The sequence below is a fragment of the Gouania willdenowi genome, chromosome 13 (genome assembly GCF_900634775.1).
Source record: "Gouania willdenowi chromosome 13, fGouWil2.1, whole genome shotgun sequence".
In the NCBI taxonomy this organism is placed as follows: domain Eukaryota; kingdom Metazoa; phylum Chordata; class Actinopteri; order Blenniiformes; family Gobiesocidae; genus Gouania; species Gouania willdenowi.
The window spans coordinates 29,511,795-29,527,081 of record NC_041056.1 but is presented as its reverse complement, the minus strand read 5'-3'; the positions used below and the strand labels follow the sequence as shown (position 1 = coordinate 29,527,081).

At 37.2% G+C, this 15,287-nt stretch overlaps 1 protein-coding gene across 2 annotated transcripts in view; it reads left to right on the top strand.

Annotated features, from left to right (window-relative positions):
- The window catches only part of LOC114474894 (myelin protein zero-like protein 2), a 42,975-nt gene that overhangs the window by 903 nt on the left and 26,785 nt on the right, over positions 1-15,287 (top strand). The window lies entirely within an intron of this gene.

Sequence of the window (15,287 nt, the reverse complement as noted above, 5' to 3'; positions counted from 1 at the left end):
TCTCAGCCCACCCCCGGTTAAGTGGATTATATTGATTGAACATGTCCATCTACTGCCAAAGCACCATGTAGGGATTCACGGCTGGTGTTTACAATGAGCCTCCAGCTCAGTCCTAGCACTGTCATGGCTGGCAGTGGCACAGAGCATGAGGAACGACTGACTGAGCTAAAGAACAAGCAGATGATCAAAAAAGCAGAATATGAACAGAAAAAAAAAAAAAAAAAACAACATGTTGGAAAGTGTATCCGAAGTGCATTTCTGCTGTAATTGTTTCCATTGCCTTTGGCTTCTGTGGGCAGGAAAAATGAGAGGGCACGATGAGACAAGCAGGCACCTCATTCCATTGTTTGTGGTATGAAAATATAATGCACCACAGAACTAGGGATGGATATGGACCAAAACTCATATCTCAATATTTTTTTCTCAAAATGACGATATACGATATAAATCTCAATGTTTTTACTTCAAATTAAATCAGACCAGAAAAACAATTCTGGGTTAGATTTGCTGATGAAAAAAGCCACACAATATATACCACTTTGGGCTATTTTTCCTCTAAAGTCGGGCATACGCTGCGATTTTTGGCCCATTTTGAGACGATTTTTCACTCGTGCATCTATTTTTGGGATCAGGTGTCGTGTATCGTGTAGTATAAACAGGGTCACGAAAAGTGATTCACACCCCACGACCAACTCCAAATCAGCAATCATACGGTCGCAAGAAAGGCAAACTTGTTTGAAATCCAGTCGCTCCTCGTGAGTGTATCGCACTGTTAAAGCAGTGCCACGGACCGGCTTACCTCAACCTCTCACACTGAGGACTCACAAACACCGTAGGACCGCTGTAGCATTGACACACCTACTGCCCACGTCTGTCGGACTGCCGATTTTCTTGAGACAATATTTGAAGCCGATTCTACTTTTGCTCCTTTAATTTACATCTAAAAAATGACACAATGATGATAACAAATGGTACGAGTCTAATTTGAAAAAAGGAACATTTATTGAAATGAACAAAAATGAGGTAGAATGACAACAATTAAAAAATATTCAACAAATATTAAAAACAGGTTATGTAAAACAAGAACAAGTACAAAATATTTCTGCTCTCTGTAAATCGACCGATGCCAATACACGTAAAAAACGCAAAGATTGACCGATAATATCAGCCGGCCGATGTATCAGTCGATCACTAGCGTGAGAACATGAATCGGGAGTTGCGCACATTCGGACTCTGCAATTGAGTCGCACAATTTAAGCTGGAGCTAAGTACAACGATTAAAATAATCACACAGTGTATGCCCGCCTTTAGGGACAGCACGTGTGAGTGAGTTCTATGGTATGGCTTGTTTTTGGGGAAGGTCTGGATTAGGACGCACTCAGAAATCCATCTAACTGTGCTTTTTCATGCTGTTCTGAGAAGTAGCAAAAGCAGCGACTCCTAAAACCAGTGTTTTAATTCAAAATAAGCTATAAAATATATATTGGTAAAGGTGATAATATAATTTGCGATAAACTCAATATATCTTGACACTTGATATATTGCCCAGCTCAACACAGAACTCAAGCTTCTTTTTTACCATCTGAGTTCCCATCAGGTGGATGTTTACACTGAGAGAGCTGACACATGTACCCACACACGCCATGGATCAGAGACAGCTCGTGTTCATGTGGACTTACATGTTTTTTAAAGAGGCTGAATTAATTTCCCTCTGCTCTCATTTCTGCACACAACAATCCCAGCAACTGTTCCAGTGAGCGTTCTGAACATAACCCCCTCAGCTGTGTGTTTTCCTTCTCTTGTCGTAAGTCATTTGGGACGAATGTTTACCAAACTTCTTTTTTCCTGTCTCAAGTGCATCGTAAACGTTGGATTACATAAAAGCTAGCGTGCCACGTGACGCTCAAAGGAGATGTTGCACATTTTTTAGCAAAGCCACATGACCACAGAATATATTCTCCTTAAAAAACCCTGCATTTGCTGCCAGCTGTGTGATCCAAGTAATCATTTCCAGACACCAAAGCCGGGGGAGATCATAGGATCCTTTCATTATGCTGTACCTTGTTTTCTAACCTCTTCTTTCTCAAATTCTTTGACTTTTTGTTGTATTTGAGGGCTCCAGTCAGGATCAGGGCAAAAATAATCAACATCTTTCCTCCTTCCTGGTGTCAGAAGGAAACAGCATGGAAATGTACTTCATTGAGAAAAATGTGGTCTTGATAACAATCGAGCTCTACAAAACTTGTAACCAGCCCTCTGATAACAGAGGAATGCAGGTAAAGCACATTCCTGAAAAAGAAAAGGCTAAAAAAATGACTTAAAATGCACCATTCTACAAAAATATAGTACAATGTTTCAATAAATACATACAATACAGCAAATGTGATGCTAGTTTAAACCTTAAAGGTCCAGTATTATGCTATTTTTAGCCCTCTGAAAAGTCACTTTCTGAGCAATTCTAAAAACGGGCTGTTTTGGGGCCTACTTATCCATTTTCATGAGCAGGCGTGTCTGTAGACGCTGACTCCACACAACAGCTGATCACGCGCGATTTTCTTTTGCTATCCACACACTCTTGTTATTTTTTTCAGCCAAAAAAACTGCACATTACAGTAAAACACATGGCTCTTTAAGCGGCTATTGTGATTGTGAGTCAGACAAACACTGTTTCAGGGTGTCTGTGCAGCAGCAGCAGCGGAGTCAATCAACCGTTTCAGCTGCTTCAAACACTCACCGGAGCATTGTTGCGTCGCTTTCTTGTCATCCTCTCCACTACTTATTACAGGAATAGTCTTTTTACAGTGATAGTCCATTGTTTGGTCCAACAGTTGCGTCACATTGGGTCACAAACACAACAGATCATCTGAAAGGCGAGACGAGGCAGTATAACGGATACTAAAAATGGAACTGATTGTAACTACTCCCTGGGTTCTACACCGTCGTTGCCCACTTCCCCTCAGGGAGGGGTTAAATGCAGAGAACACATTTTGTTTATGTAGCGTAACATATATGACAATAAAGTATAATATATAGGGATGTAACGATTCACTCAACTCCCGATACGATTCGATTCACGATATTGGGTTCACGATACGATTCTCTCACGATTTTTACATTTACAAAATGGGACTGTAGACAATTTTTTTTTTGGGAAAAAAAACTAGAAAATACTGTATTATTTTCCTGTTATTTTTCATTGTCAAAAGAATTCCTTGATAAACTATTCAAAACAATGCAATTTAACTAAAAATAAATCTTGAATCAAATAAATAAAGGAATAATACAAATTAAAATGAAGCCTATTAATTTAAATTCTAGTTCTATAATAAATAATGCAAAACTGCATAATAGTTTTTTTTCTTTTAAAAGTGCAACTGAAAATGTATTTTGTGCCTTAACAATTGGACTTTAAAAAAAAAAAAAACCGTCATTGCACTGATTTACATCATATTTGTTTGGACCAGCAGAGGGCGCTGGTAACTCAGTGGTCGGTTGGCATGCAGATATCTTGCAGTGAAGAAGAGAAGCTATGCTAGCAGACAGAGCTAATAGAAAAACGTGACTTTTACAGATATTCAAGTAATATTACAGATATTCTTTCCGCGCTAAAGGGGTAATAAATCATTCATTAACATATTTAAAAGTAGAAGGCAGCCAGAAAGAAAGTATTAGCAGACTCTGCCCGCCGCCAACACTTCCGGATAGCGCCCTCTGCTGGTTAAAAATAGTACTGCGATTCAATTTTCAGAAAATCGATACCTATGAATCGATTTTTAACTGTCTTACGATTAATCGTTACATCCCTAATAATGTATGTTCTATATTAAACCGCATTGAAGATCATTTGTTGAAGAAAAAAAAGTTGTAAAAGGTTGATATTGCTGGCTGAAAGTTTGTTTTTACCTTCAACGTACTAAATGCTGACATTTTCACGCATTGCATTGTGGGACGTGGAGTCCCTTTCAGAGAAGTTTTTGTTTTTTTTACTTTTGGGCGCTCTTGGGTCAGGTCGTATTCTAATTAAGAGATTGGTGGTTCGATTCCCTCTGGCTATACCTGTCTATGTGTTGACGTGTCCATGGACAATAGACTGAACCCTAAGTTGCTCCCAATGGTTGATTAGCGCCTTGCATGGAAACTCAGTCCCATTGGTGTGTGAATGTGAGGATGAATGGATGAATGAGCTGTTATTGTGAAGCGCTTTGAGACTACCGTGGTGGGGATAAAATGCTATATATAAATCACAAATCACCATTCTTTCTGATATTTCAGGGAGTTTCAGGAACAAACTAGAACACAAAAGGTTTTGTCTTTTCTGACTGGTGAAAAACACAAGAAATTACAATAATAACTGCTGGGTAACCCCCCCACCAACTTAAGTGAAGTCAGAAATTTGGAAACATCTTCATAATATCCAGGTAAAATCAATCAATAAAATAATCAAAATCAAATCATTATTAATCGTTTCAAAACCTTATTAATCAAAATCAATTCAGGAAATTGGCCATGATGCCCAGCTTTATTTACGGGACTTCACATCCCACAATGCAATGCAGGAAAATGTTGACAAGCTGTGTGTTTGGGGTGTAGGTGAAAACAAACTTTCAATTGGAAAATGTTGACCTTCTTTCTTTGTTTTTGAAGTAAATGGTGTTCAATTCATTGAGCTGTGAGGCCTACATTTTAATACCGCTAAGTGTTATTATCTGATAGAAATCATCCTGGTTACCAGCTTTGAATTACTAATCTGCTTAAAGCACAGTGTGGTTTTGGAAAAACATAAACAAATGATGGAAAAACATGTAAGCCTGAGAACAACAACAACATTAAAAAGACAGAATCTGCTGTTTCTTTATCAATAAAACCACAATGTAAAATGAATCAACTGTGGTTAGGATCTAAATATGTGGTCTCTATCTATAAAGCATAATCACGATTATTTTAGTCATAATTGAGACCACGATTATTCCAACGATTATTTGTCAACCAAAAAGTTATTTATTATTTGTACAAAAAAAAAAAAAACACAAAATATATTCTTTAAACATAAATAAAAATCCTTCAAACACTGAGATCAAGTATGTTCACTTTTGCACTAAACAAAACAATTCTTGCACGGGACGTGTCTGATCTCCACCCAATGTGTTCCCGTAAAAGACAATTTGACTTGTTTACCAAGTGTGTTTGCTGCGTTTCTCCTGCCATGTCTCAAGACCACAAGCAACAACTTTCCTCGTGTTGGCCTGCAGGTAACTTTGGCTTTGAGAGCGGCGGGGCGGAGTGGAGGAGCTTGCATGTGCGCGGAGTTAGAATTAATAACATGTGTGCCAAGCTTTATTATTTGTCGATGTCCGAAATAGTGGGTTTGTATTATTTAGCCAATAAAACATGTAAAAAAATAAAAATAAATCTTTTTTTTTTTTTTTTTTTTTAATAATTGTTTTTTCCCGATTATGTTATTTTTGTAACCATTGGGTGTAATAATCAAAATCATAATCGAATTTCGACTAATTGAGCAGCCCTAGTGTGTGTGCAACATAGAATAAAATTTGCAATAATAATCAAGTGTTTACAAGATCCGTTTAAAGAGGATTTAACTTTTACTATGAATTAAAGAGGAATTAAAGCTGCCATGTAAACGTGAGTGTCTCAAAATGCCTCTCCAGACATAACTTCCCTGACGTCCCACCTTCAAACACAACCTCATTTGACCATCCATGTAAAAGCTACTTAACCTCCCACTTTTCTAGAGGAATACATACTTCCTACGAGCACTGCACTAGTTTATTCATTAGAAAAACAACATGTTTTCTTTTCCCTTTCCACATTCACTCAGTAGACAGAAGACCTTTCGAAAAACCTTTTCTCTGATATTTTAATTCACTTTGTTCTTCCTGTCGTGTTCTTCCTCACCCAGAAACGCTGCCGGGCTGACGTGTGTCGGCCTGTGCTGACTTACAGGTTTAGCTCACACATGTGAACAGAACAGATGGCTGCTGTTGACTGCAGCAGACGAGGCACAAACAAACTACTTTTCAGGCTTACACCCGAGAAACAGTGTGTTGTATCATTTTAACGGGGATAAGAGTTATCTTTCAGACGCGGTGCCTCTAATCTCCCCACAATAATGGGTCAGGTTAACAAAACACGGCTGTGGTTTTGTGTCCCGCGTTGACACACCTCAAAGGAAGCCAGGTCTTTGTGCTGTGTGGATGGGATTGCCCGAGAGTGTGTTGAATTAACAATGACGTGTTTGAGGCGCAAAGCAGAGTGTTTGACGATGGTGGACTGGCGCTCCTTATGTGGCGCTCAAACCCTCAAACTCACTTCAGCTCTGAATGTAAACACAGAAGTTCCTTTATCCACACGTCCTCTTTTTTTTCCTGTGAACTACGGCAAGTCAACACAAGTCAACAAAGTTGCTCAGAGCCATTTTAAACAATAACGGATCCACACGTGAAACAAAAACATTACAGATTAGGAACTATTGCATTATAGGGTGTTGCTCCTGTTCTGGGTCATCTGGTTTTAGCTGAATAATTTATCACTGAGTCATGTTGAGTTCATTTTTCCTGGCAGACAGAGTTGTCCATTTCCTCAAGTGCTTTGGGTGATCCAGTCAGTGTGATTGAAAGCACAGACAGCCTCTCCTTTATCTGCCTTTGTCCACTAATGATCTGACAGAGAACTCAGCAATTTAAAGTGAACGGGCGTTTAAAGTGAGAAGAGGGTGGAGAGGATTAAAGGAGACGACTCAGCTTAATTTAGATCAGTCACTTTAGATTTAGTGACATTTAATGCGTTATTTGGAACAACCTCCAATAAAGGAACGTTAACCCAGCCTACATCAATACACAGATCCATCCATCCATTCATTCTTTTACCCCCACGACCTATTTATGATATAATGTAAAACATGAATGTAAAATTATATTAATTTCAAAGTCTGTTTTTTGTTATGAAACCAGAAGTGATATCCTGTCATTTATTTTTAATTTATTTTTATTTTTTTTTAGTACTAACCAGAAACAGAAACTACAGGAAAGCCCCTGGCAGCTGTCAAAGGAAGCGATGTAATAGAAACATTTTATAAGATTAATTATACCTTGTATGTATGCTTAAATGTACATTTTGTATCCCCTCTTTATCCATAAGATTGTTGGATACTGGAGAAATAATGCACAAACATGATTTGTAACTATCGGTGGCTACTGCCAAACAAATTTTAAAAATTCAACAAAGGCAGACACTTGTTCTTCTACTTAGACCTAGATAATAACGAGCTAACAATTTTTTAATAGCTAATACAAACATTTGTACTTTCTTTAGAATTAAAGTGTAAAATAGCAATGTTTTAGTTTTTCATATAAACTAGCTGACATGAATAAAAATTAAGAACTAGGGACGTCCCGGTGCAACTTTTTAATTTCCGATATGATACCGATGTTGCAGACTTGCGTATCAGCCAATATTGATCTGATATCAGTATGTATCATACATAATTTTATTACTTTTTTTTTTTTTTTTTTTTTTTTTGAATGAAAAAATAATAATTACTTATTTTCTAGTGTGGAATGTTAGAAAAGGCTTGATCTAGTGATGTTACTCACAATAGTCAGCAACAGTAGGTATGAGAAAAACCATTATTAACCAATTAGTTACATACATTTTAACCTTCAACATCATATCTACAGTATTCTACAATTAAATAAAATTAATAAAAAATGAATTTGAACAAAACAAATATTCAGAAATTTGAATCTGATATTCGATATTCGTTTCCAGGCTGATATCGAACCGATATCCAATATCGATATTGAATCGGAACACCCCTACAGAACACATCCTATTTACTAACAGGTTGTTTTAGGACAGGCTGCCTTCTTCTCACTTATTACTGTTTAGATGGAAAATTAAATTGCTTTGTATTCTGTGTTTGAACAGTGGTTCAGTTTTACACAGACTAATGTACTGTACAACTTACGCTTCATTGTTTTTGTGTCTAACAATTTGCCTGAAGGTTTATTGTCTACGGTAGTGGAAAATGTTTAATTAAAAGAAGCTCTTTTATTCTATTTCTAGTTACTGTAGGCAGTTGAAAACTGTCAACAATAGGTTATTATGTGTGGAGATGTGATGTTTCTTAGGGTTTTCAAAAGTTTCAATACTCAAACAAAACATCTGGATTAGAGGTCGACCGATATGGGATTTTCAAAGGCCGATAACGATTTAAAAAAAAAAAAATTCAGCCGATATCTAAAGCCGATTTTGGAAGCTGATATTTGAGGCTGATATACTTTTTTTTTTTTAAAGCACATTGATTATGAAAGATGTGATATAAATGTGTATTTATATATATAAAGCACAACAACAATGTGTAATGTGCAAGTAGTGGGTTTAAACTACATACCTGTTTTAGGTATAACCACTCACTCCTTCCCTCTGTTCACAGCCACCACCATTATACCTATGCTTCACACTTGTCACCATATGCACAACTACAACATCACATGTCACTCTCACTTTAAAATAATCAACTCTTTCCATGTCCTACCTTGAGTTCAATATTAATTTGCAAAAGTATCAACACCACCCACCACCTCCTCTCCTCACACACGCACACACACACACACACACACACACACAACAGCAGTACACTGTGTATCTCCCCTACCTAATATTTACTTGCTATTACAGTTAAAGCTGTTTTTTTGCACAGCTCCTTATTATTATGTTATTGTAATAATTGTAACATGTTGTAGTAGAGGTTACTTGATTTGATTCTGATTTGTTTCTTGTTAATAAAAATATTTATATTAATTGTTGGGGTCCTTTTTTTTAAACCCTGTGGTTTTGTAAATGAATATTTTCATGTGTATCGGTATCAAGTTTAAAACTTCTAGTAACCATAACAACCCTAATGTTTCTGTTTGATAGCTCTATGTCCTACACCTTTATTTTCTTGTTTTTTTTAAAGCCAGTAAAATACAAATCCAATACATAATACAATTTAATTTACCAGTCGCTTTTATCCAACGTGACGTAAAACACAAGTAGTAAGGGTTTATTAAGGGACTTGCTCGACATCCCACAGTGATGGCTTGGGTAGGAATCGAACCGGTGACCTTCAGATTACAAGCCCATTTCCTTAAAACGTCATCCTTTATTAGAACAGTAGTTGCTGATTATCTACCATCTGGTTAGTTGATAACAGGTTAAAACTCTAGGCTACAACTGTCGAGTCATCAAACTTTGTTAGTTTTGGTCAATTCATTGGGCCGGTTACTGTAGACATACATCAGGTGATGAGCTGCATTGGCACTTTAAAATGAAACAGACATAACAAAAACATAAATGTAGTGACAGCACAGCTTCAATAGCAAAATATTAGAATAAACCATTACAAAATGCCATTAATAGGTAATTAAAAAAAGTGATTCCCACCTGATTATAATCTCAAATAATAAGTATGAATTGCTCTTCACCTGTATGCATTCTTTTAATAGATCAGATGTTCAGATAGAACTTGTGTGATTAAGTTTCCAAAGCCAAAAATAAATGTTTTTTCACTGGTATGTGGTAGATAAGTAAAAGAAAAAGGGCATAAATTATCCAACAAACATGTCATTGTTCAGTTCTTTACTCACTTCACACCACCGTTATTATTTACACCAATACGTTTACATTCACAAGTTATTCGTTTCCACTAGAATACGTTTCTTGAGTATCTCTATTGTTTTAGATGGAAAATGGAAACTTCTTTTTAAAGACCTCAGGCATGTAAAAATGCTTTTACAATGAGCAAAACATTTTCTACTGATTAAATGACCAAGTTTTTTCCTCATAAGCCAGGTTAAATAGTTAGTCTCCGCCTGCTCCACAGTTTATATTTTCATATCTGCATATATTGGCCTTGGCTGATTGATTCATGCACTGTGGAGCAGAGGTGGGATCTGGATCCCTTGTGACTCATGCCACTGGTGAAAAATAATGGCAGTCCCACCCCCACATAGTAAATACGAAAAACTTCAGGCTTGTCTATAGTCAGTGGGCAGTGAGAGAAGTGGATGGAAGTGTGTGTGAAGCCATTTTCCCTTTGGGACCCAGTAATCCCAGGGAGAAGTTGTTGACTCAGCCTCATGGTGAGAGAGGGAGGGAGAGGTTTGATGGATTAAACTCTTATCCACACTCGCTCGCCTCACGTTTCCTTGGAAGACCATTGGCTGATGATTTACTATTGGCTTAGTGGAATTGTATGAAGAGGGGGAAGAAGTGTTCAAAACAAGACGGATGCTTGGTTTGTGTTTGAACTGAACTGAGCACGGTTCATACAGCTATAGACCGTGGACAGTAAAGTGAGAATAGAACAATCATTATGACAGGCAGAATTTACTTTCAAAGGAAGCTTTAGAAGCTGTTAATCCAAACACGTGGTCTCTGGCATGTCTCTCATTTAAAGGGAACCCCTCGCCTTACGTTTTCTTCTCGTCTCAACAAAAAGAAGTGACACAGTAAATGAATTAAAATGGCTCCCCCTGTAGGCAGTAAGGGTAATGCACTATAGCTAAAGAAGAAACAAAGCCATATGTGTCAAACTCAAGGCCCGGGGTTCAAATCCGGCCCTTTAGACCAGTGTTTCCCAACCAGGGGTACGCAGGGGTACGTGAGCACATTGCAGGGGGTACATGGAAAAATTACAAATGTATTTCCAACATAGTACAAATATTCTCAGTCATTTCAAAGAAGCTCCTTTTGTGGTAATTGTCATAAAAGTTATATATAACACAGGCAGGTTAATTATTTGTTTTGTATTTATTTATTTATATTACTTATTACTTATTATTATTATATTTTTTGTAATTTCAACTTTATTATTTTTATTTAATAACACTATAAATCATAAAATATGAGTATTAATAATACACTATTAATGATACAAACATTTACTATAATATTATTTCTTATATTTATCATTTTTATTGCCTTGAAGGCAACATCATTTTATGTCTAATCTGAGTTAAATAAGAAAAAAATGCCTGATTATAATTGTTCAATTTAAGAAGATGAAATAAAATGACTTGCGTTGAATATTCAGTTGTGTTATGTTCTACTTCTACTGTCTTGTGAAGCCTCAAGGGGTTCACAAGACAAGAAAGGATGGGAACCACTGCTTTAAACCATCCAATCCTGCCCACAGCTGAAAGTAAAAGAGTCAGTGAAACTATGAATCATTGTGTGAATGAACAACTAATTCAGTTGTAAACATCTTTGTGGGATTTGCAAAGAAATACACAAATTCAATGAAACTCCACAATATTTGCAGGGCTCACAATTTCCCCATGCTTAGATCACATGATGACAGTCATTTTTAATCACAAAAACTTTCAATTCTTTCAAAATTCTGCAATTTTCCTCAAATGATTCTACAAATTCTCCCAAAATTACATAAAAATTTACCACAAAATCAAGTGCATTTAAAATGAAAATTGTGCAGGGACTGATATCTGTTGCTTTGATATTATTGATGCCTTACCTATTTTTATGATTTTGTGTGAAAGTACAAACTAGAGCACAATAATGGTTAAATTGCTAATTTTTCTGGCTAAAATCTGTGGCCCATTTAAGATAAACTGCTACGTATTTGGCCCCGGAACTAAAATGGGTTTGACACCCCTGGACTATGCAATGCTATTGCTATAAGCGTTAACTAAAGCAGGATCATTTATTGAAAGTTTTACAACTTGCCAGTCACTGTCTTGTGTTCAGAAATTGTTTTGAATTGTTAATAATCTACATTAGCATTTAGCAATAATACATTACCAATGTCAACTGATTTTTATGTACAGTATCTATGTAGACACTTTTTCTACCTCATGATTCTCTCAGCTGGAACAAGAGGGAGTGAATAAGCTTTAAATAGGATGACCTCTTAAGGTAGTGATAAGCTAAACCTGTTTATATAAAACCATCACATTTAGGTTATTGAAACATTAGCTTTCATCATTTAACGTCTACCACAACGGAAGAAACCACGTAAATCAGCATAAAAATCAGCCAATCACAAGCTCCACAAATATACACTGCTTTATAAAGTGATAAAGAATGTAAAGTCTGTAATAAATATGTCTAATAAGTCATTAGTGAATACCAGAGAACCACATGAGTGAGCATGAGAAATTATAATAAAATATATAATGAAAATAAAATGTAAATGTCCAACTTAAAGATAAGCAACGTGAAATTAACAGTAAATATTAAATGTGTCGATTTGTATATAAACTGTAAGTATATTAAATAAACATGTGCTTCATATACACATTTATGTTTTTATTTAGACTGTTTTATAATTTAGGAATTAGGACTGTGTGATATATCGAGATTCAAGACGTATCGAGTTTTCTATTTTGGTGATATAGAAAACTATAATATTTCATATATCAATATATATAATAGCTTATTATGTATCAAAATACTAGTTTTAGGAGTCGCTGCTTTTACTTCTCAGAACAACATGTAAAGCTCAGTTAATTTCTGAGTGCACATATTGTGCAGCTGTTTGTGAATAAATGTCCCTGTGTGGCATTTTGTGGCAAATTTAACCCAGAATTGTTTTTCTGGTCAGACTTTATTTGATAAAATTATCTAGATTTATATCGTATATCACCAATTAGAGAAAATATATTGAGATATGAGTTTTGGTCCATATCACCATCCCTAGTAGGAATGTTCACAGCATTTCAATGTTAATAAAGGTCGACCTACTAGATTCTAATCACATAATTGTATTTAATAAGTGGTTGCAAGTGGGTATTTTAGATTTCTTGTACACTTGTCTTAAAATATAAGGGATACTGGAGCTTGGTTGGGCGGGTGGGACGGCTCGTAGTGGGCGCCAGAAAATTTCCCTTATTTTCAAATCCAAAACTTGACAGGTATGATCTTGCCATCCGGTTTCTGCACCAGCTTTAGTTTAGACTAAATCATGTTCAAAGAGCCCTGGACTCTGTCTGAGCTTCACCAGACACAAGGCAGGGCACACATTACACCTGGTTTTATTACAGGGACAACAACCCACACTCACCGACATCAACTTCAATGACCTGGAAAATAAAAAGTAATCCAAAATACCTTCTCATTTTTTTTTTTTTTTTACTTTGAACTTGCATCAGTTTCCTTTAGAATTAGCTTATTTTGATAAAGTGGCTACCAAATTTAGCATTCATTGGAGACCACAAACAGACAAGAAATGACATTTTGCCAACCAACACTATGCTAGACAGTATGAATAGTTGATGCTAGCTAAAATATCAAATATCCAATGACTTTCTGCCATATTGACTTCTCATTGCTAAATAATCTGGGTGTTTTACAATAAAAATGGCCTCTTAAAATTCAGAACTTAGGCTGTGTTTGAACAAACGAAAACAAACTTAATGAGTATATACTGTCTACTATATACTATGAGTATGATTAGGATGGTGTCTGTTCCCACTGGAGAAATAATCAAAGGTCTAGTTGTTTCAATCCTCTCTGCATTGGATCGGGAGAAACTGTTTTGATTCCAGGACCTTCCTCGGAGGTGTTACTACCTATGCAGCCCATTGTCAGTTGTGTAACTTAACATCATTAGGTGTTTCTGCCTTTAATCACAACACACCTTCTGCTGAGGCAGGCCCACCACAGGTTGATCAGACTTAGGCGTGGGGCTGCGTATGAACTGAGCGGTCATTTTACCCCCCATGCTCTCTCTCTTTACTTCTCAACCACAGCCAATGATTGCTCTTTTTGGCAGCTGTGGCGAGTTCTTTGACTATTGTCCTCTGCGCCTGCCCTCTGATACCCATTTCTTTCAGGAAACTAGTCGTGGAGTTTGCAACAAAACCTTTGCACTTCTACCGGCTGCACCAATCCCTCTCTTCTGCCTCAGCTGCCAGTTGCGAATAACGCAGCTTTTTGCGCTTGTCAATACCATCCTCCCAGGGGACCGTGAGCTCAACGATGAAACCTCGATGGCAGGAGTTGGACCAATGCACCAGGTCTGGGTGCAAATTAGTCACAGCTATATTGGATGGAAACACAAGACTCTTGTTTAGATCAACACACATTTCCTAGTCCTTGGCAGCGTTGAATGGGCTTGAGACTGTTGTTGGTTGTCGTTGGCTGCTTTTTACTATCTCGCCAGAAGGCTATTAGTTTTTGATGAATTGGTTGGCTGACTGATAGGGTGGGATTTATTGATGTTTGTTCAGTGGCTGAGGCTAAGCATCGCAACACTTGATTGTGGTGCCAGGTGTATCTGCCTTGCATCAGAGAGGTCTTGCAACCCACCATAATGTGTTTCAGGATGGGCACAAAGAGCATGCAGGATCCTCTCCAAGCCAGAGACTTAAGTTGGTTGGAGATGGCAGGATGTCATGACAAAAACGTTTCCATATTCCATAGCTCGCTCTCACGTGATTTTTTTTTGGTAATGCTCTCCTCCCATCTCATCCACTGACCTTGCTGTGGTTGGCTGATTGCTTTAGCACACCTGGCAGCTTCGGACCTCTTCCACCACCATTTGATGACACTCTGCTGGAGAGGCTTTTCGCCATGTAGGAGCTGAAACTCTTGTTCCAAAGCCTCCTCGACCATGTTGGACATGTCCCACTATGTCTCGATGTCTGAGGGCAGCCTTTGCATCTGCTACTGCTGCCTTTGGTAACCACTTCCTTCCCATTCTCAAGGCTGGTGTTGCACCTGCACTCTGCATACAATCCAACACTGCTCATGCATCTTGGCAGCCCAAGCAATTTCCTTATTTGTGCATTCACCAATCTCTCCAGTCGACTGATATGGGACATAGTGACTTCATAGACGGTAATTGGTAACATTAGGCGAGGAAGCAGCCCAAAGTGGTAGCACCACAGTTTTAGGTGCTACTCAATTATACTTCCAAGTTTCCCAAGATGCATTTTGAACGTACAGCAACAAAAACTTGAAGTACACTAACTGTGTTTCCATTACCCTTGAAAATGCATAAAATCTAAATAGCGCAATAAAAGCTGGTAATGGAAACACCTGAATTTTGAAAAAACACTCAAATATCACAAAAAGGTTTTACACTTTCATGAGGAGGAATTTCAGACATTTCAATATTGAAATTTGTTGCAAAAATGCTATGGAAACACTTATTTTGCATATACACGTCACAGAACGTGACGTACCTGGTCACATGACCACTTCTCTCCTAGAAAATATGGCACGGTACATGTATACAGAAATGGAGACTGGGACATTTCTTAGCA